This window comes from Lissotriton helveticus, chromosome 1_1 (assembly GCF_964261635.1).
Source record: "Lissotriton helveticus chromosome 1_1, aLisHel1.1, whole genome shotgun sequence".
NCBI classification, from domain to species: domain Eukaryota; kingdom Metazoa; phylum Chordata; class Amphibia; order Caudata; family Salamandridae; genus Lissotriton; species Lissotriton helveticus.
In genome coordinates this window covers 218,474,261-218,492,301 of record NC_136057.1, presented here as the reverse complement: position 1 = coordinate 218,492,301, position 18,041 = coordinate 218,474,261, and the positions used below count along the sequence as shown (strand labels likewise).

The following is an 18,041-nucleotide window of genomic DNA, read 5'->3' as shown; positions in this document are numbered from 1 at the left end:
ATCCAGGCTCGGAGAGGTCGCTCCACAAAATGACCTTATCAGCATTTGGAAGTGTCCCAACTATCACTACGTTTCTTAAGATGGTTGCCGGTATTAAGTACTGAATACGCGGAATATAATAATGAATTGGTACTTCAAGCATTTGAAATCTCTTCAGTAAATTTAACCTTATTGTAAGTCCTGAAATTGCTACTATCTAATTTTTTTTGCTGACTTAGAATTCATATGTTTTTATTGACATTGTAAAATTAAGGAAGGGCCCAAAATCTTACTTCTGAGTAAATTACATTTTCATAAGTACAGCTGCCAATTTCCTCTTCTGCAAAGATTGCATAACTTGAATAGTATCTATTTAAAATAGACTTCCTTTCACTGCCCTTTTTGGTGAAGCAGAAGCATGCATGCACTGTTTATTACTCTTTTAAACAGTTATGAAATAAATAGGGATAAAACTGACTCTGGTGGGATTCGAACCCACAACCTTTGGATATCTTTTTTACATTCACCTAGAAGTCCAATGCGCTATCCATTGCGCCACAGAGCCAATACGCTCTGATAAGGTGCAGAGATATTCTGAAATGAAATAATGTTGATCAGCTTTATAAAGTTCATTTGATACTATAGCCATGGATTTATTTTGAATATTGAATTGGGGAAATTATATTCACCGTCTCAAGTTACATGATACCTTAGGTAAATCTACGTACGACTTAAGTTTAGTCAAATGGCACATGATATATGAGGCAGATGTGCATTTCACAACTCCATGAAAGACGTTTTTGCAATTTTAGTAATGGAATATCTTATTCGTCATGCAGGGGAACACAAAAAGAGCATCCAATTAGAGTAATTTTTCTTTAAAGGATGCACCCGCCTGAACAGGGACTTGAACCCCGGACCCTCAGATTAAAAGTCTGATGCTCTACCGACTGAGCTATCCAGGCTCTGCTATACTCTGTCTTAAAATCAGCTAAACAAATGTGGACGTACACTGACCTACACTCTGTGTATTAATATGGTTACATATATTAGCAATCAAATTTGTAGAGTTTAATAACAAATTGATGTTTTAACCCCTTCCATGCTCATGACGAGCTCAGCTCGTCGTGCAGTACACTTGTCGTGTGCTTATGACGAGCTGAGCTAGTCATGAACAATGGATTTACAGATCATTCAGCACAGGAGGAAAATCTCCTGTAGCATTGAAGGTGTTAAGCATTTGAAATTTCAGCAGCACACGTAATCCATTTTAAATCCTGAAATTTGGACTATCTCATTTTCGGCTGACTTAGAAATCATGTGTCTAAAATGACATTGTGAAATCAATAAAGTGCCAAATACTATTACTACCTACTAAATTACATTTTCAGCAGTATCTTTGGGAATTTCCTCTTGGGCATAGATTATGCAATGTTTTCAAAGCAAACAGTCTCTGTTTAAGTAGACTTTCTTTCACTGCCATTTTGGTAAATGTTTCTGGTGATGCAGACGCAGGCATTGCTTGTTACTGTTTCAATTAGTTATAAAATAAGAGGAGGGATAAAATTGACCCAGCTGGTGTTTGAACACAAAGCCTTTGAATGCTTTTGCTACATTCGTCTAGGACTCCAAGCCGCTATCCATTGCACTAGAGATCCGACCTGATTCAACACGGTGATCAGAGATTCACAAATAAAAAGATGACCTATCAGCTGTTGACCAACTTTATCAAGTTAATCGGACACTACCTTACATTTTGAACATTGAATTGGGTAAAAGATAATCAACAAACTACATGATACAGTTTGGGTAAGTCTTCTTAACCCTTGTCAAAGAATGTAGAAGACAGATGGGTATGTAATGACTTGATTAAGACTTTTTTGAAACATCTCTAATAGGACTCCCCATTCATTGGATCCTGAAAAGAGTATGCAATTGATATACCTTTTCTTTATCCAAGCCGCCTGAACAGGGACTTGAACCCTGGGCCCTCAGATTAAAAGTCTGATGCTCTCCCGACTGAGCTATCCAGGCTCGGAGAGGACGCTCCACAAAATGACCTTATCAACATTTGGAAGTGTCCCAACTATCACTACGTTTCTTAAGATGGTTGCCGGTATTAAGTACTGAATACGCGGAATATAATAATGAATTGGTACTTCAAGCATTTGAAATCTCTTCAGTAAATTTAACCTTATTGTAAGTCCTGAAATTGCTACTATCTCATTTTTTTTGCTGACTTAGAATTCATATGTTTTTATTAACATTGTAAAATTAAGGAAGGGCCCAAAATCTTACTTCTGAGTAAATTACATTTTCATAAGTACAGCTGCCAATTTCCTCTTCTGCAAAGATTGCATAACTTGAATAGTATCTATTTAAAATAGACTTCCTTTCACTGCCCTTTTTGGTGAAGCAGAAGCATGCATGCACTGTGTATTACTCTTTTAAACAGTTATGAAATAAATAGGGATAAAACTGACTCTGGTGGGATTCGAACCCACAACCTTTGGATATCTTTTTTACATTCACCTAGAAGTCCAATGCGCTATCCATTGCGCCACAGAGCCAATACGCTCTGATAAGGTGCAGAGATATTCTGAAATGAAATAATGTTGATCAGCTTTATAAAGTTCATTTGATACTATAACCATGGATTTATTTTGAATATTGAATTGGGGAAATTATATTCACCGTCTCAAGTTACATGATACCTTAGGTAAATCTACGTACGACTTAAGTTTAGTCAAATGGCACCAGATATATGAGGCAGATGTGCATTTCACAACTCCATGAAAGACGTTTTTGCAATTTTAGTAATGGAATATCTTATTCGTCATGCAGGGGAACACAAAAAGAGCATCCAATTAGAGTAATTTTTCTTTAAAGGACGCACCCGCCTGAACAGGGACTTGAACCCTGGACCCTCAGATTAAAAGTCTGATGCTCTACCGACTGAGCTATCCAGGCTCTGCTATACTCTGTCTTAAAATCAGCTAAACAAATGTGGACATACACTGACCTACACTCTATATATTAATATGGTTACATATATTAGCAATCAAATTTGTAGAGTTTAATAACAAATTGATGTTTTAACCCCTTCCATGCTCATGACGAGCTCAGCTCGTCGTGCAGTACACTTGTCGTGTGCTTATGACGAGCTGAGCTCGTCATGAACAATGGATTTACAGATCATTCAGCACAGGAGGAAAATCTCCTGTAGCATTGAAGGTGTTAAGCATTTGAAATTTCAGCAGCACACGTAATCCATTTTAAATCCTGAAATTTGTACTATCTCATTTTCGGCTGACTTAGAAATCATGTGTCTAAAATGACATTGTGAAATCAATAAAGTGCCAAATACTATTACTACCTACTAAATTACATTTTCAGCAGTATCTTTGGGAATTTCCTCTTGGGCATAGATTATGCAATGTTTTCAAAGCAAACAGTCTCTGTTTAAGTAGACTTTCTTTCACTGCCATTTTGGTAAATGTTTCTGGTGATGCAGACGCAGGCATTGCTTGTTACTGTTTCAATTAGTTATAAAATAAGAGGAGGGATAAAATTGACCCAGCTGGTGTTTGAACACAAAGCCTTTGAATGCTTTTGCTACATTCGTCTAGGACTCCAAGCCGCTATCCATTGCACTAGAGATCCGACCTGATTCAACACGGTGATCAGAGATTCACAAATAAAAAGATGACCTATCAGCTGTTGACCAACTTTATCAAGTTAATCGGACACTACCTTACATTTTGAACATTGAATTTGGTAAAAGATAATCAACATGTCAAACTACATGATACAGTTTGGGTAAGTCTTCTTAACCCTTGTCAAAGAATGTAGAAGACAGATGGGTATGTAATGACTTGATTAAGACTTTTTTGAAACATCTCTAATAGGACTCCCCATTCATTGGATCCTGAAAAGAGTATGCAATTGATATACCTTTTCTTTAACCAAGCCGCCTGAACAGGGACTTGAACCCTGGGCCCTCAGATTAAAAGTCTGATGCTCTCCCGACTGAGCTATCCAGGTTTGGAGAGGTCGCTCCACAAAATGACCTTATCAGCATTTGGAAGTGTCCCAACTATCACTACGTTTCTTAAGATGGTTGCCGGTATTAAGTACTGAATACGCGGAATATAATAATGAATTGGTACTTCAAGCATTTGAAATCTCTTCAGTAAATTTAACCTTATTGTAAGTCCTGAAATTGCTACTATCTAATTTTTTTTGCTGACTTAGAATTCATATGTTTTTATTGACATTGTAAAATTAAGGAAGGGCCCAAAATCTTACTTCTGAGTAAATTACATTTTCATAAGTACAGCTGCCAATTTCCTCTTCTGCAAAGATTGCATAACTTGAATAGTATCTATTTAAAATAGACTTCCTTTCACTGCCCTTTTTGGTGAAGCAGAAGCATGCATGCACTGTTTATTACTCTTTTAAACAGTTATGAAATAAATAGGGATAAAACTGACTCTGGTGGGATTCGAACCCACAACCTTTGGATATCTTTTTTACATTCACCTAGAAGTCCAATGCGCTATCCATTGCGCCACAGAGCCAATACGCTCTGATAAGGTGCAGAGATATTCTGAAATGAAATAATGTTGATCAGCTTTATAAAGTTCATTTGATACTATAGCCATGGATTTATTTTGAATATTGAATTGGGGAAATTATATTCACCGTCTCAAGTTACATGATACCTTAGGTAAATCTACGTACGACTTAAGTTTAGTCAAATGGCACATGATATATGAGGCAGATGTGCATTTCACAACTCCATGAAAGACGTTTTTGCAATTTTAGTAATGGAATATCTTATTCGTCATGCAGGGGAACACAAAAAGAGCATCCAATTAGAGTAATTTTTCTTTAAAGGATGCACCCGCCTGAACAGGGACTTGAACCCCGGACCCTCAGATTAAAAGTCTGATGCTCTACCGACTGAGCTATCCAGGCTCTGCTATACTCTGTCTTAAAATCAGCTAAACAAATGTGGACGTACACTGACCTACACTCTGTGTATTAATATGGTTACATATATTAGCAATCAAATTTGTAGAGTTTAATAACAAATTGATGTTTTAACCCCTTCCATGCTCATGACGAGCTCAGCTCGTCATGCAGTACACTTGTCGTGTGCTTATGACGAGCTGAGCTAGTCATGAACAATGGATTTACAGATCATTCAGCACAGGAGGAAAATCTCCTGTAGCATTGAAGGTGTTAAGCATTTGAAATTTCAGCAGCACACGTAATCCATTTTAAATCCTGAAATTTGGACTATCTCATTTTCGGCTGACTTAGAAATCATGTGTCTAAAATGACATTGTGAAATCAATAAAGTGCCAAATACTATTACTACCTACTAAATTACATTTTCAGCAGTATCTTTGGGAATTTCCTCTTGGGCATAGATTATGCAATGTTTTCAAAGCAAACAGTCTCTGTTTAAGTAGACTTTCTTTCACTGCCATTTTGGTAAATGTTTCTGGTGATGCAGACGCAGGCATTGCTTGTTACTGTTTCAATTAGTTATAAAATAAGAGGAGGGATAAAATTGACCCAGCTGGTGTTTGAACACAAAGCCTTTGAATGCTTTTGCTACATTCGTCTAGGACTCCAAGCCGCTATCCATTGCACTAGAGATCCGACCTGATTCAACACGGTGATCAGAGATTCACAAATAAAAAGATGACCTATCAGCTGTTGACCAACTTTATCAAGTTAATCGGACACTACCTTACATTTTGAACATTGAATTGGGTAAAAGATAATCAACAAACTACATGATACAGTTTGGGTAAGTCTTCTTAACCCTTGTCAAAGAATGTAGAAGACAGATGGGTATGTAATGACTTGATTAAGACTTTTTTGAAACATCTCTAATAGGACTCCCCATTCATTGGATCCTGAAAAGAGTATGCAATTGATATACCTTTTCTTTATCCAAGCCGCCTGAACAGGGACTTGAACCCTGGGCCCTCAGATTAAAAGTCTGATGCTCTCCCGACTGAGCTATCCAGGCTCGGAGAGGACGCTCCACAAAATGACCTTATCAACATTTGGAAGTGTCCCAACTATCACTACGTTTCTTAAGATGGTTGCCGGTATTAAGTACTGAATACGCGGAATATAATAATGAATTGGTACTTCAAGCATTTGAAATCTCTTCAGTAAATTTAACCTTATTGTAAGTCCTGAAATTGCTACTATCTCATTTTTTTTGCTGACTTAGAATTCATATGTTTTTATTAACATTGTAAAATTAAGGAAGGGCCCAAAATCTTACTTCTGAGTAAATTACATTTTCATAAGTACAGCTGCCAATTTCCTCTTCTGCAAAGATTGCATAACTTGAATAGTATCTATTTAAAATAGACTTCCTTTCACTGCCCTTTTTGGTGAAGCAGAAGCATGCATGCACTGTGTATTACTCTTTTAAACAGTTATGAAATAAATAGGGATAAAACTGACTCTTGTGGGATTTGAACCCACAACCTTTGGATATCTTTTTTACATTCACCTAGAAGTCCAATGCGCTATCCATTGCGCCACAGAGCCAATACGCTCTGATAAGGTGCAGAGATATTCTGAAATGAAATAATGTTGATCAGCTTTATAAAGTTCATTTGATACTATAACCATGGATTTATTTTGAATATTGAATTGGGGAAATTATATTCACCGTCTCAAGTTACATGATACCTTAGGTAAATCTACGTACGACTTAAGTTTAGTCAAATGGCACCAGATATATGAGGCAGATGTGCATTTCACAACTCCATGAAAGACGTTTTTGCAATTTTAGTAATGGAATATCTTATTCGTCATGCAGGGGAACACAAAAAGAGCATCCAATTAGAGTAATTTTTCTTTAAAGGACGCACCCGCCTGAACAGGGACTTGAACCCTGGACCCTCAGATTAAAAGTCTGATGCTCTACCGACTGAGCTATCCAGGCTCTGCTATACTCTGTCTTAAAATCAGCTAAACAAATGTGGACATACACTGACCTACACTCTATATATTAATATGGTTACATATATTAGCAATCAAATTTGTAGAGTTTAATAACAAATTGATGTTTTAACCCCTTCCATGCTCATGACGAGCTCAGCTCGTCGTGCAGTACACTTGTCGTGTGCTTATGACGAGCTGAGCTCGTCATGAACAATGGATTTACAGATCATTCAGCACAGGAGGAAAATCTCCTGTAGCATTGAAGGTGTTAAGCATTTGAAATTTCAGCAGCACACGTAATCCATTTTAAATCCTGAAATTTGTACTATCTCATTTTCGGCTGACTTAGAAATCATGTGTCTAAAATGACATTGTGAAATCAATAAAGTGCCAAATACTATTACTACCTACTAAATTACATTTTCAGCAGTATCTTTGGGAATTTCCTCTTGGGCATAGATTATGCAATGTTTTCAAAGCAAACAGTCTCTGTTTAAGTAGACTTTCTTTCACTGCCATTTTGGTAAATGTTTCTGGTGATGCAGACGCAGGCATTGCTTGTTACTGTTTCAATTAGTTATAAAATAAGAGGAGGGATAAAATTGACCCAGCTGGTGTTTGAACACAAAGCCTTTGAATGCTTTTGCTACATTCGTCTAGGACTCCAAGCCGCTATCCATTGCACTAGAGATCCGACCTGATTCAACACGGTGATCAGAGATTCACAAATAAAAAGATGACCTATCAGCTGTTGACCAACTTTATCAAGTTAATCGGACACTACCTTACATTTTGAACATTGAATTGGGTAAAAGATAATCAACAAACTACATGATACAGTTTGGGTAAGTCTTCTTAACCCTTGTCAAAGAATGTAGAAGACAGATGGGTATGTAATGACTTGATTAAGACTTTTTTGAAACATCTCTAATAGGACTCCCCATTCATTGGATCCTGAAAAGAGTATGCAATTGATATACCTTTTCTTTAACCAAGCCGCCTGAACAGGGACTTGAACCCTGGGCCCTCAGATTAAAAGTCTGATGCTCTCCCGACTGAGCTATCCAGGTTTGGAGAGGTCGCTCCACAAAATGACCTTATCAGCATTTGGAAGTGTCCCAACTATCACTACGTTTCTTAAGATGGTTGCCGGTATTAAGTACTGAATACGCGGAATATAATAATGAATTGGTACTTCAAGCATTTGAAATCTCTTCAGTAAATTTAACCTTATTGTAAGTCCTGAAATTGCTACTATCTAATTTTTTTTGCTGACTTAGAATTCATATGTTTTTATTGACATTGTAAAATTAAGGAAGGGCCCAAAATCTTACTTCTGAGTAAATTACATTTTCATAAGTACAGCTGCCAATTTCCTCTTCTGCAAAGATTGCATAACTTGAATAGTATCTATTTAAAATAGACTTCCTTTCACTGCCCTTTTTGGTGAAGCAGAAGCATGCATGCACTGTTTATTACTCTTTTAAACAGTTATGAAATAAATAGGGATAAAACTGACTCTGGTGGGATTCGAACCCACAACCTTTGGATATCTTTTTTACATTCACCTAGAAGTCCAATGCGCTATCCATTGCGCCACAGAGCCAATACGCTCTGATAAGGTGCAGAGATATTCTGAAATGAAATAATGTTGATCAGCTTTATAAAGTTCATTTGATACTATAGCCATGGATTTATTTTGAATATTGAATTGGGGAAATTATATTCACCGTCTCAAGTTACATGATACCTTAGGTAAATCTACGTACGACTTAAGTTTAGTCAAATGGCACATGATATATGAGGCAGATGTGCATTTCACAACTCCATGAAAGACGTTTTTGCAATTTTAGTAATGGAATATCTTATTCGTCATGCAGGGGAACACAAAAAGAGCATCCAATTAGAGTAATTTTTCTTTAAAGGATGCACCCGCCTGAACAGGGACTTGAACCCCGGACCCTCAGATTAAAAGTCTGATGCTCTACCGACTGAGCTATCCAGGCTCTGCTATACTCTGTCTTAAAATCAGCTAAACAAATGTGGACGTACACTGACCTACACTCTGTGTATTAATATGGTTACATATATTAGCAATCAAATTTGTAGAGTTTAATAACAAATTGATGTTTTAACCCCTTCCATGCTCATGACGAGCTCAGCTCGTCATGCAGTACACTTGTCGTGTGCTTATGACGAGCTGAGCTAGTCATGAACAATGGATTTACAGATCATTCAGCACAGGAGGAAAATCTCCTGTAGCATTGAAGGTGTTAAGCATTTGAAATTTCAGCAGCACACGTAATCCATTTTAAATCCTGAAATTTGGACTATCTCATTTTCGGCTGACTTAGAAATCATGTGTCTAAAATGACATTGTGAAATCAATAAAGTGCCAAATACTATTACTACCTACTAAATTACATTTTCAGCAGTATCTTTGGGAATTTCCTCTTGGGCATAGATTATGCAATGTTTTCAAAGCAAACAGTCTCTGTTTAAGTAGACTTTCTTTCACTGCCATTTTGGTAAATGTTTCTGGTGATGCAGACGCAGGCATTGCTTGTTACTGTTTCAATTAGTTATAAAATAAGAGGAGGGATAAAATTGACCCAGCTGGTGTTTGAACACAAAGCCTTTGAATGCTTTTGCTACATTCGTCTAGGACTCCAAGCCGCTATCCATTGCACTAGAGATCCGACCTGATTCAACACGGTGATCAGAGATTCACAAATAAAAAGATGACCTATCAGCTGTTGACCAACTTTATCAAGTTAATCGGACACTACCTTACATTTTGAACATTGAATTGGGTAAAAGATAATCAACAAACTACATGATACAGTTTGGGTAAGTCTTCTTAACCCTTGTCAAAGAATGTAGAAGACAGATGGGTATGTAATGACTTGATTAAGACTTTTTTGAAACATCTCTAATAGGACTCCCCATTCATTGGATCCTGAAAAGAGTATGCAATTGATATACCTTTTCTTTATCCAAGCCGCCTGAACAGGGACTTGAACCCTGGGCCCTCAGATTAAAAGTCTGATGCTCTCCCGACTGAGCTATCCAGGCTCGGAGAGGACGCTCCACAAAATGACCTTATCAACATTTGGAAGTGTCCCAACTATCACTACGTTTCTTAAGATGGTTGCCGGTATTAAGTACTGAATACGCGGAATATAATAATGAATTGGTACTTCAAGCATTTGAAATCTCTTCAGTAAATTTAACCTTATTGTAAGTCCTGAAATTGCTACTATCTCATTTTTTTTGCTGACTTAGAATTCATATGTTTTTATTAACATTGTAAAATTAAGGAAGGGCCCAAAATCTTACTTCTGAGTAAATTACATTTTCATAAGTACAGCTGCCAATTTCCTCTTCTGCAAAGATTGCATAACTTGAATAGTATCTATTTAAAATAGACTTCCTTTCACTGCCCTTTTTGGTGAAGCAGAAGCATGCATGCACTGTGTATTACTCTTTTAAACAGTTATGAAATAAATAGGGATAAAACTGACTCTGGTGGGATTCGAACCCACAACCTTTGGATATCTTTTTTACATTCACCTAGAAGTCCAATGCGCTATCCATTGCGCCACAGAGCCAATACGCTCTGATAAGGTGCAGAGATATTCTGAAATGAAATAATGTTGATCAGCTTTATAAAGTTCATTTGATACTATAACCATGGATTTATTTTGAATATTGAATTGGGGAAATTATATTCACCGTCTCAAGTTACATGATACCTTAGGTAAATCTACGTACGACTTAAGTTTAGTCAAATGGCACCAGATATATGAGGCAGATGTGCATTTCACAACTCCATGAAAGACGTTTTTGCAATTTTAGTAATGGAATATCTTATTCGTCATGCAGGGGAACACAAAAAGAGCATCCAATTAGAGTAATTTTTCTTTAAAGGACGCACCCGCCTGAACAGGGACTTGAACCCTGGACCCTCAGATTAAAAGTCTGATGCTCTACCGACTGAGCTATCCAGGCTCTGCTATACTCTGTCTTAAAATCAGCTAAACAAATGTGGACATACACTGACCTACACTCTATATATTAATATGGTTACATATATTAGCAATCAAATTTGTAGAGTTTAATAACAAATTGATGTTTTAACCCCTTCCATGCTCATGACGAGCTCAGCTCGTCGTGCAGTACACTTGTCGTGTGCTTATGACGAGCTGAGCTCGTCATGAACAATGGATTTACAGATCATTCAGCACAGGAGGAAAATCTCCTGTAGCATTGAAGGTGTTAAGCATTTGAAATTTCAGCAGCACACGTAATCCATTTTAAATCCTGAAATTTGTACTATCTCATTTTCGGCTGACTTAGAAATCATGTGTCTAAAATGACATTGTGAAATCAATAAAGTGCCAAATACTATTACTACCTACTAAATTACATTTTCAGCAGTATCTTTGGGAATTTCCTCTTGGGCATAGATTATGCAATGTTTTCAAAGCAAACAGTCTCTGTTTAAGTAGACTTTCTTTCACTGCCATTTTGGTAAATGTTTCTGGTGATGCAGACGCAGGCATTGCTTGTTACTGTTTCAATTAGTTATAAAATAAGAGGAGGGATAAAATTGACCCAGCTGGTGTTTGAACACAAAGCCTTTGAATGCTTTTGCTACATTCGTCTAGGACTCCAAGCCGCTATCCATTGCACTAGAGATCCGACCTGATTCAACACGGTGATCAGAGATTCACAAATAAAAAGATGACCTATCAGCTGTTGACCAACTTTATCAAGTTAATCGGACACTACCTTACATTTTGAACATTGAATTGGGTAAAAGATAATCAACAAACTACATGATACAGTTTGGGTAAGTCTTCTTAACCCTTGTCAAAGAATGTAGAAGACAGATAGGTATGTAATGACTTGATTAAGACTTTTTTGAAACATCTCTAATAGGACTCCCCATTCATTGGATCCTGAAAAGAGTATGCAATTGATATACCTTTTCTTTATCCAAGCCGCCTGAACAGGGACTTGAACCCTGGGCCCTCAGATTAAAAGTCTGATGCTCTCCCGACTGAGCTATCCAGGCTCGGAGAGGACGCTCCACAAAATGACCTTATCAACATTTGGAAGTGTCCCAACTATCACTACGTTTCTTAAGATGGTTGCCGGTATTAAGTACTGAATACGCGGAATATAATAATGAATTGGTACTTCAAGCATTTGAAATCTCTTCAGTAAATTTAACCTTATTGTAAGTCCTGAAATTGCTACTATCTCATTTTTTTTGCTGACTTAGAATTCATATGTTTATATTAACATTGTAAAATTAAGGAAGGGCCCAAAATCTTACTTCTGAGTAAATTACATTTTCATAAGTACAGCTGCCAATTTCCTCTTCTGCAAAGATTGCATAACTTGAATAGTATCTATTTAAAATAGACTTCCTTTCACTGCCCTTTTTGGTGAAGCAGAAGCATGCATGCACTGTGTATTACTCTTTTAAACAGTTATGAAATAAATAGGGAAAAAACTGACTCTGGTGGGATTCGAACCCACAACCTTTGGATATCTTTTTTACATTCACCTAGAAGTCCAATGCGCTATCCATTGCGCCACAGAGCCAATACGCTCTGATAAGGTGCAGAGATATTCTGAAATGAAATAATGTTGATCAGCTTTATAAAGTTCATTTGATACTATAACCATGGATTTATTTTGAATATTGAATTGGGGAAATTATATTCACCGTCTCAAGTTACATGATACCTTAGGTAAATCTACGTACGACTTAAGTTTAGTCAAATGGCACCAGATATATGAGGCAGATGTGCATTTCACAACTCCATGAAAGACGTTTTTGCAATTTTAGTAATGGAATATCTTATTCGTCATGCAGGGGAACACAAAAAGAGCATCCAATTAGAGTAATTTTTCTTTAAAGGACGCACCCGCCTGAACAGGGACTTGAACCCTGGACCCTCAGATTAAAAGTCTGATGCTCTACCGACTGAGCTATCCAGGCTCTGCTATACTCTGTCTTAAAATCAGCTAAACAAATGTGGACATACACTGACCTACACTCTATATATTAATATGGTTACATATATTAGCAATCAAATTTGTAGAGTTTAATAACAAATTGATGTTTTAACCCCTTCCATGCTCATGACGAGCTCAGCTCGTCGTGCAGTACACTTGTCGTGTGCTTATGACGAGCTGAGCTCGTCATGAACAATGGATTTACAGATCATTCAGCACAGGAGGAAAATCTCCTGTAGCATTGAAGGTGTTAAGCATTTGAAATTTCAGCAGCACACGTAATCCATTTTAAATCCTGAAATTTGTACTATCTCATTTTCGGCTGACTTAGAAATCATGTGTCTAAAATGACATTGTGAAATCAATAAAGTGCCAAATACTATTACTACCTACTAAATTACATTTTCAGCAGTATCTTTGGGAATTTCCTCTTGGGCATAGATTATGCAATGTTTTCAAAGCAAACAGTCTCTGTTTAAGTAGACTTTCTTTCACTGCCATTTTGGTAAATGTTTCTGGTGATGCAGACGCAGGCATTGCTTGTTACTGTTTCAATTAGTTATAAAATAAGAGGAGGGATAAAATTGACCCAGCTGGTGTTTGAACACAAAGCCTTTGAATGCTTTTGCTACATTCGTCTAGGACTCCAAGCCGCTATCCATTGCACTAGAGATCCGACCTGATTCAACACGGTGATCAGAGATTCACAAATAAAAAGATGACCTATCAGCTGTTGACCAACTTTATCAAGTTAATCGGACACTACCTTACATTTTGAACATTGAATTTGGTAAAAGATAATCAACATGTCAAACTACATGATACAGTTTGGGTAAGTCTTCTTAACCCTTGTCAAAGAATGTAGAAGACAGATGGGTATGTAATGACTTGATTAAGACTTTTTTGAAACATCTCTAATAGGACTCCCCATTCATTGGATCCTGAAAAGAGTATGCAATCGATATACCTTTTCTTTAACCAAGCCGCCTGAACAGGGACTTGAACCCTGGGCCCTCAGATTAAAAGTCTGATGCTCTCCCGACTGAGCTATCCAGGCTCGGAGAGGTCGCTCCACAAAATGACCTTATCAGCATTTGGAAGTGTCCCAACTATCACTACGTTTCTTAAGATGGTTGCCGGTATTAAGTACTGAATACGCGGAATATAATAATGAATTGGTACTTCAAGCATTTGAAATCTCTTCAGTAAATTTAACCTTATTGTAAGTCCTGAAATTGCTACTATCTAATTTTTTTTGCTGACTTAGAATTCATATGTTTTTATTGACATTGTAAAATTAAGGAAGGGCCCAAAATCTTACTTCTGAGTAAATTACATTTTCATAAGTACAGCTGCCAATTTCCTCTTCTGCAAAGATTGCATAACTTGAATAGTATCTATTTAAAATAGACTTCCTTTCACTGCCCTTTTTGGTGAAGCAGAAGCATGCATGCACTGTTTATTACTCTTTTAAACAGTTATGAAATAAATAGGGATAAAACTGACTCTGGTGGGATTCGAACCCACAACCTTTGGATATCTTTTTTACATTCATCTAGAAGTCCAATGCGCTATCCATTGCGCCACAGAGCCAATACGCTCTGATAAGGTGCAGAGATATTCTGAAATGAAATAATGTTGATCAGCTTTATAAAGTTCATTTGATACTATAACCATGGATTTATTTTGAATATTGAATTGGGGAAATTATATTCACCGTCTCAAGTTACATGATACCTTAGGTAAATCTACGTACGACTTAAGTTTAGTCAAATGGCACATGATATATGAGGCAGATGTGCATTTCACAACTCCATGAAAGACGTTTTTGCAATTTTAGTAATGGAATATCTTATTCGTCATGCAGGGGAACACAAAAAGAGCATCCAATTAGAGTAATTTTTCTTTAAAGGATGCACCCGCCTGAACAGGGACTTGAACCCCGGACCCTCAGATTAAAAGTCTGATGCTCTACCGACTGAGCTATCCAGGCTCTGCTATACTCTGTCTTAAAATCAGCTAAACAAATGTGGACGTACACTGACCTACACTCTGTGTATTAATATGGTTACATATATTAGCAATCAAATTTGTAGAGTTTAATAACAAATTGATGTTTTAACCCCTTCCATGCTCATGACGAGCTCAGCTCGTCGTGCAGTACACTTGTCGTGTGCTTATGACGAGCTGAGCTAGTCATGAACAATGGATTTACAGATCATTCAGCACAGGAGGAAAATCTCCTGTAGCATTGAAGGTGTTAAGCATTTGAAATTTCAGCAGCACACGTAATCCATTTTAAATCCTGAAATTTGGACTATCTCATTTTCGGCTGACTTAGAAATCATGTGTCTAAAATGACATTGTGAAATCAATAAAGTGCCAAATACTATTACTACCTACTAAATTACATTTTCAGCAGTATCTTTGGGAATTTCCTCTTGGGCATAGATTATGCAACGTTTTCAAAGCAAACAGTCTCTGTTTAAGTAGACTTTTTTTCACTGCCATTTTGGTAAATGTTTCTGGTGATGCAGACGCAGGCATTGCTTGTTACTGTTTCAATTAGTTATAAAATAAGAGGAGGGATAAAATTGACCCAGCTGGTGTTTGAACACAAAGCCTTTGAATGCTTTTGCTACATTCGTCTAGGACTCCAAGCCGCTATCCATTGCACTAGAGATCCGACCTGATTCAACACGGTGATCAGAGATTCACAAATAAAAAGATGACCTATCAGCTGTTGACCAACTTTATCAAGTTAATCGGACACTACCTTACATTTTGAACATTGAATTTGGTAAAAGATAATCAACATGTCAAACTACATGATACAGTTTGGGTAAGTCTTCTTAACCCTTGTCAAAGAATGTAGAAGACAGATGGGTATGTAATGACTTGATTAAGACTTTTTTGAAACATCTCTAATAGGACTCCCCATTCATTGGATCCTGAAAAGAGTATGCAATTGATATACCTTTTCTTTAACCAAGCCGCCTGAACAGGGACTTGAACCCTGGGCCCTCAGATTAAAAGTCTGATGCTCTCCCGACTGAGCTATCCAGGCTCGGAGAGGTTGCTCCACAAAATGACCTTATCAGCATTTGGAAGTGTCCCAACTATCACTACGTTTCTTAAGATGGTTGCCGGTATTAAGTACTGAATACGCGGAATATAATAATGAATTGGTACTTCAAGCATTTGAAATCTCTTCAGTAAATTTAACCTTATTGTAAGTCCTGAAATTGCTACTATCTAATTTTTTTTGCTGACTTAGAATTCATATGTTTTTATTGACATTGTAAAATTAAGGAAGGGCCCAAAATCTTACTTCTGAGTAAATTACATTTTCATAAGTACAGCTGCCAATTTCCTCTTCTGCAAAGATTGCATAACTTGAATAGTATCTATTTAAAATAGACTTCCTTTCACTGCCCTTTTTGGTGAAGCAGAAGCATGCATGCACTGTTTATTACTCTTTTAAACAGTTATGAAATAAATAGGGATAAAACTGACTCTGGTGGGATTCGAACCCACAACCTTTGGATATCTTTTTTACATTCACCTAGAAGTCCAATGCGCTATCCATTGCGCCACAGAGCCAATACGCTCTGATAAGGTGCAGAGATATTCTGAAATGAAATAATGTTGATCAGCTTTATAAAGTTCATTTGATACTATAACCATGGATTTATTTTGAATATTGAATTGGGGAAATTATATTCACCGTCTCAAGTTACATGATACCTTAGGTAAATCTACGTACGACTTAAGTTTAGTCAAATGGCACATGATATATGAGGCAGATGTGCATTTCACAACTCCATGAAAGACGTTTTTGCAATTTTAGTAATGGAATATCTTATTCGTCATGCAGGGGAACACAAAAAGAGCATCCAATTAGAGTAATTTTTCTTTAAAGGATGCACCCGCCTGAACAGGGACTTGAACCCCGGACCCTCAGATTAAAAGTCTGATGCTCTACCGACTGAGCTATCCAGGCTCTGCTATACTCTGTCTTAAAATCAGCTAAACAAATGTGGACGTACACTGACCTACACTCTGTGTATTAATATGGTTACATATATTAGCAATCAAATTTGTAGAGTTTAATAACAAATTGATGTTTTAACCCCTTCCATGCTCATGACGAGCTCAGCTCGTCGTGCAGTACACTTGTCGTGTGCTTATGACGAGCTGAGCTAGTCATGAACAATGGATTTACAGATCATTCAGCACAGGAGGAAAATCTCCTGTAGCATTGAAGGTGTTAAGCATTTGAAATTTCAGCAGCACACGTAATCCATTTTAAATCCTGAAATTTGTACTATCTCATTTTCGGCTGACTTAGAAATCATGTGTCTAAAATGACATTGTGAAATCAATAAAGTGCCAAATACTATTACTACCTACTAAATTACATTTTCAGCAGTATCTTTGGGAATTTCCTCTTGGGCATAGATTATGCAATGTTTTCAAAGCAAACAGTCTCTGTTTAAGTAGACTTTTTTTCACTGCCATGTTGGTAAATGTTTCTGGTGATGCAGACGCAGGCATTGCTTGTTACTGTTTCAATTAGTTATAAAATAAGAGGAGGGATAAAATTGACCCAGCTGGTGTTTGAACACAAAGCCTTTGAATGCTTTTGCTACATTCGTCTAGGACTCCAAGCCGCTATCCATTGCACTAGAGATCCGACCTGATTCAACACGGTGATCAGAGATTCACAAATAAAAAGATGACCTATCAGCTGATGACCAACTTTATCAAGTTAATCGGACACTACCTTACATTTTGAACATTGAATTTGGTAAAAGATAATCAACATGTCAAACTACATGATACAGTTTGGGTAAGTCTTCTTAACCCTTGTCAAAGAATGTAGAAGACAGATGGGTATGTAATGACTTGATTAAGACTTTTTTGAAACATCTCTAATAGGACTCCCCATTCATTGGATCCTGAAAAGAGTATGCAATTGATATACCTTTTCTTTAACCAAGCCGCCTGAACAGGGACTTGAACCCTGGGCCCTCAGATTAAAA

General features: G+C 37.1%; 18 non-coding genes across 18 annotated transcripts; all 18 read right to left on the bottom strand.

Moving 5' to 3' along the window:
- Positions 1–453: 453 nt before the first annotated feature.
- TRNAR-UCU (transfer RNA arginine (anticodon UCU)) lies at positions 454–544 on the bottom strand. The gene is given in 2 exon segments: positions 454–489; positions 508–544. It is a non-coding gene; the product is annotated as a tRNA-Arg (tRNA).
- Positions 545–871: 327 nt separating this feature from the next.
- Positions 872–944, bottom strand: TRNAK-UUU (transfer RNA lysine (anticodon UUU)). Its single transcript has one exon. It is a non-coding gene; the product is annotated as a tRNA-Lys (tRNA).
- A 1,514-nt stretch (positions 945–2,458) lies between these two features.
- On the bottom strand, positions 2,459–2,549 carry TRNAR-UCU (transfer RNA arginine (anticodon UCU)). The gene is given in 2 exon segments: positions 2,459–2,494; positions 2,513–2,549. It is a non-coding gene; the product is annotated as a tRNA-Arg (tRNA).
- Positions 2,550–2,876: 327 nt separating this feature from the next.
- Positions 2,877–2,949, bottom strand: TRNAK-UUU (transfer RNA lysine (anticodon UUU)). Its single transcript has one exon. It is a non-coding gene; the product is annotated as a tRNA-Lys (tRNA).
- Positions 2,950–4,468: 1,519 nt separating this feature from the next.
- Positions 4,469–4,559, bottom strand: TRNAR-UCU (transfer RNA arginine (anticodon UCU)). Its single transcript is given in 2 exon segments — positions 4,469–4,504; positions 4,523–4,559. It is a non-coding gene; the product is annotated as a tRNA-Arg (tRNA).
- A 327-nt stretch (positions 4,560–4,886) lies between these two features.
- On the bottom strand, positions 4,887–4,959 carry TRNAK-UUU (transfer RNA lysine (anticodon UUU)). Its single transcript has one exon. It is a non-coding gene; the product is annotated as a tRNA-Lys (tRNA).
- Positions 4,960–6,473: 1,514 nt separating this feature from the next.
- TRNAR-UCU (transfer RNA arginine (anticodon UCU)) lies at positions 6,474–6,564 on the bottom strand. Its single transcript is given in 2 exon segments — positions 6,474–6,509; positions 6,528–6,564. It is a non-coding gene; the product is annotated as a tRNA-Arg (tRNA).
- Positions 6,565–6,891: 327 nt separating this feature from the next.
- Positions 6,892–6,964, bottom strand: TRNAK-UUU (transfer RNA lysine (anticodon UUU)). Its single transcript has one exon. It is a non-coding gene; the product is annotated as a tRNA-Lys (tRNA).
- Positions 6,965–8,478: 1,514 nt separating this feature from the next.
- On the bottom strand, positions 8,479–8,569 carry TRNAR-UCU (transfer RNA arginine (anticodon UCU)). Its single transcript is given in 2 exon segments — positions 8,479–8,514; positions 8,533–8,569. It is a non-coding gene; the product is annotated as a tRNA-Arg (tRNA).
- A 327-nt stretch (positions 8,570–8,896) lies between these two features.
- TRNAK-UUU (transfer RNA lysine (anticodon UUU)) lies at positions 8,897–8,969 on the bottom strand. Its single transcript has one exon. It is a non-coding gene; the product is annotated as a tRNA-Lys (tRNA).
- A 1,514-nt stretch (positions 8,970–10,483) lies between these two features.
- TRNAR-UCU (transfer RNA arginine (anticodon UCU)) lies at positions 10,484–10,574 on the bottom strand. The gene is given in 2 exon segments: positions 10,484–10,519; positions 10,538–10,574. It is a non-coding gene; the product is annotated as a tRNA-Arg (tRNA).
- Positions 10,575–10,901: 327 nt separating this feature from the next.
- Positions 10,902–10,974, bottom strand: TRNAK-UUU (transfer RNA lysine (anticodon UUU)). The gene has a single exon. It is a non-coding gene; the product is annotated as a tRNA-Lys (tRNA).
- A 1,514-nt stretch (positions 10,975–12,488) lies between these two features.
- Positions 12,489–12,579, bottom strand: TRNAR-UCU (transfer RNA arginine (anticodon UCU)). Its single transcript is given in 2 exon segments — positions 12,489–12,524; positions 12,543–12,579. It is a non-coding gene; the product is annotated as a tRNA-Arg (tRNA).
- A 327-nt stretch (positions 12,580–12,906) lies between these two features.
- TRNAK-UUU (transfer RNA lysine (anticodon UUU)) lies at positions 12,907–12,979 on the bottom strand. The gene has a single exon. It is a non-coding gene; the product is annotated as a tRNA-Lys (tRNA).
- A 1,519-nt stretch (positions 12,980–14,498) lies between these two features.
- TRNAR-UCU (transfer RNA arginine (anticodon UCU)) lies at positions 14,499–14,589 on the bottom strand. The gene is given in 2 exon segments: positions 14,499–14,534; positions 14,553–14,589. It is a non-coding gene; the product is annotated as a tRNA-Arg (tRNA).
- A 327-nt stretch (positions 14,590–14,916) lies between these two features.
- Positions 14,917–14,989, bottom strand: TRNAK-UUU (transfer RNA lysine (anticodon UUU)). The gene has a single exon. It is a non-coding gene; the product is annotated as a tRNA-Lys (tRNA).
- Positions 14,990–16,508: 1,519 nt separating this feature from the next.
- TRNAR-UCU (transfer RNA arginine (anticodon UCU)) lies at positions 16,509–16,599 on the bottom strand. The gene is given in 2 exon segments: positions 16,509–16,544; positions 16,563–16,599. It is a non-coding gene; the product is annotated as a tRNA-Arg (tRNA).
- Positions 16,600–16,926: 327 nt separating this feature from the next.
- On the bottom strand, positions 16,927–16,999 carry TRNAK-UUU (transfer RNA lysine (anticodon UUU)). Its single transcript has one exon. It is a non-coding gene; the product is annotated as a tRNA-Lys (tRNA).
- Between the last annotated feature and the right edge of the window lie 1,042 nt (positions 17,000–18,041).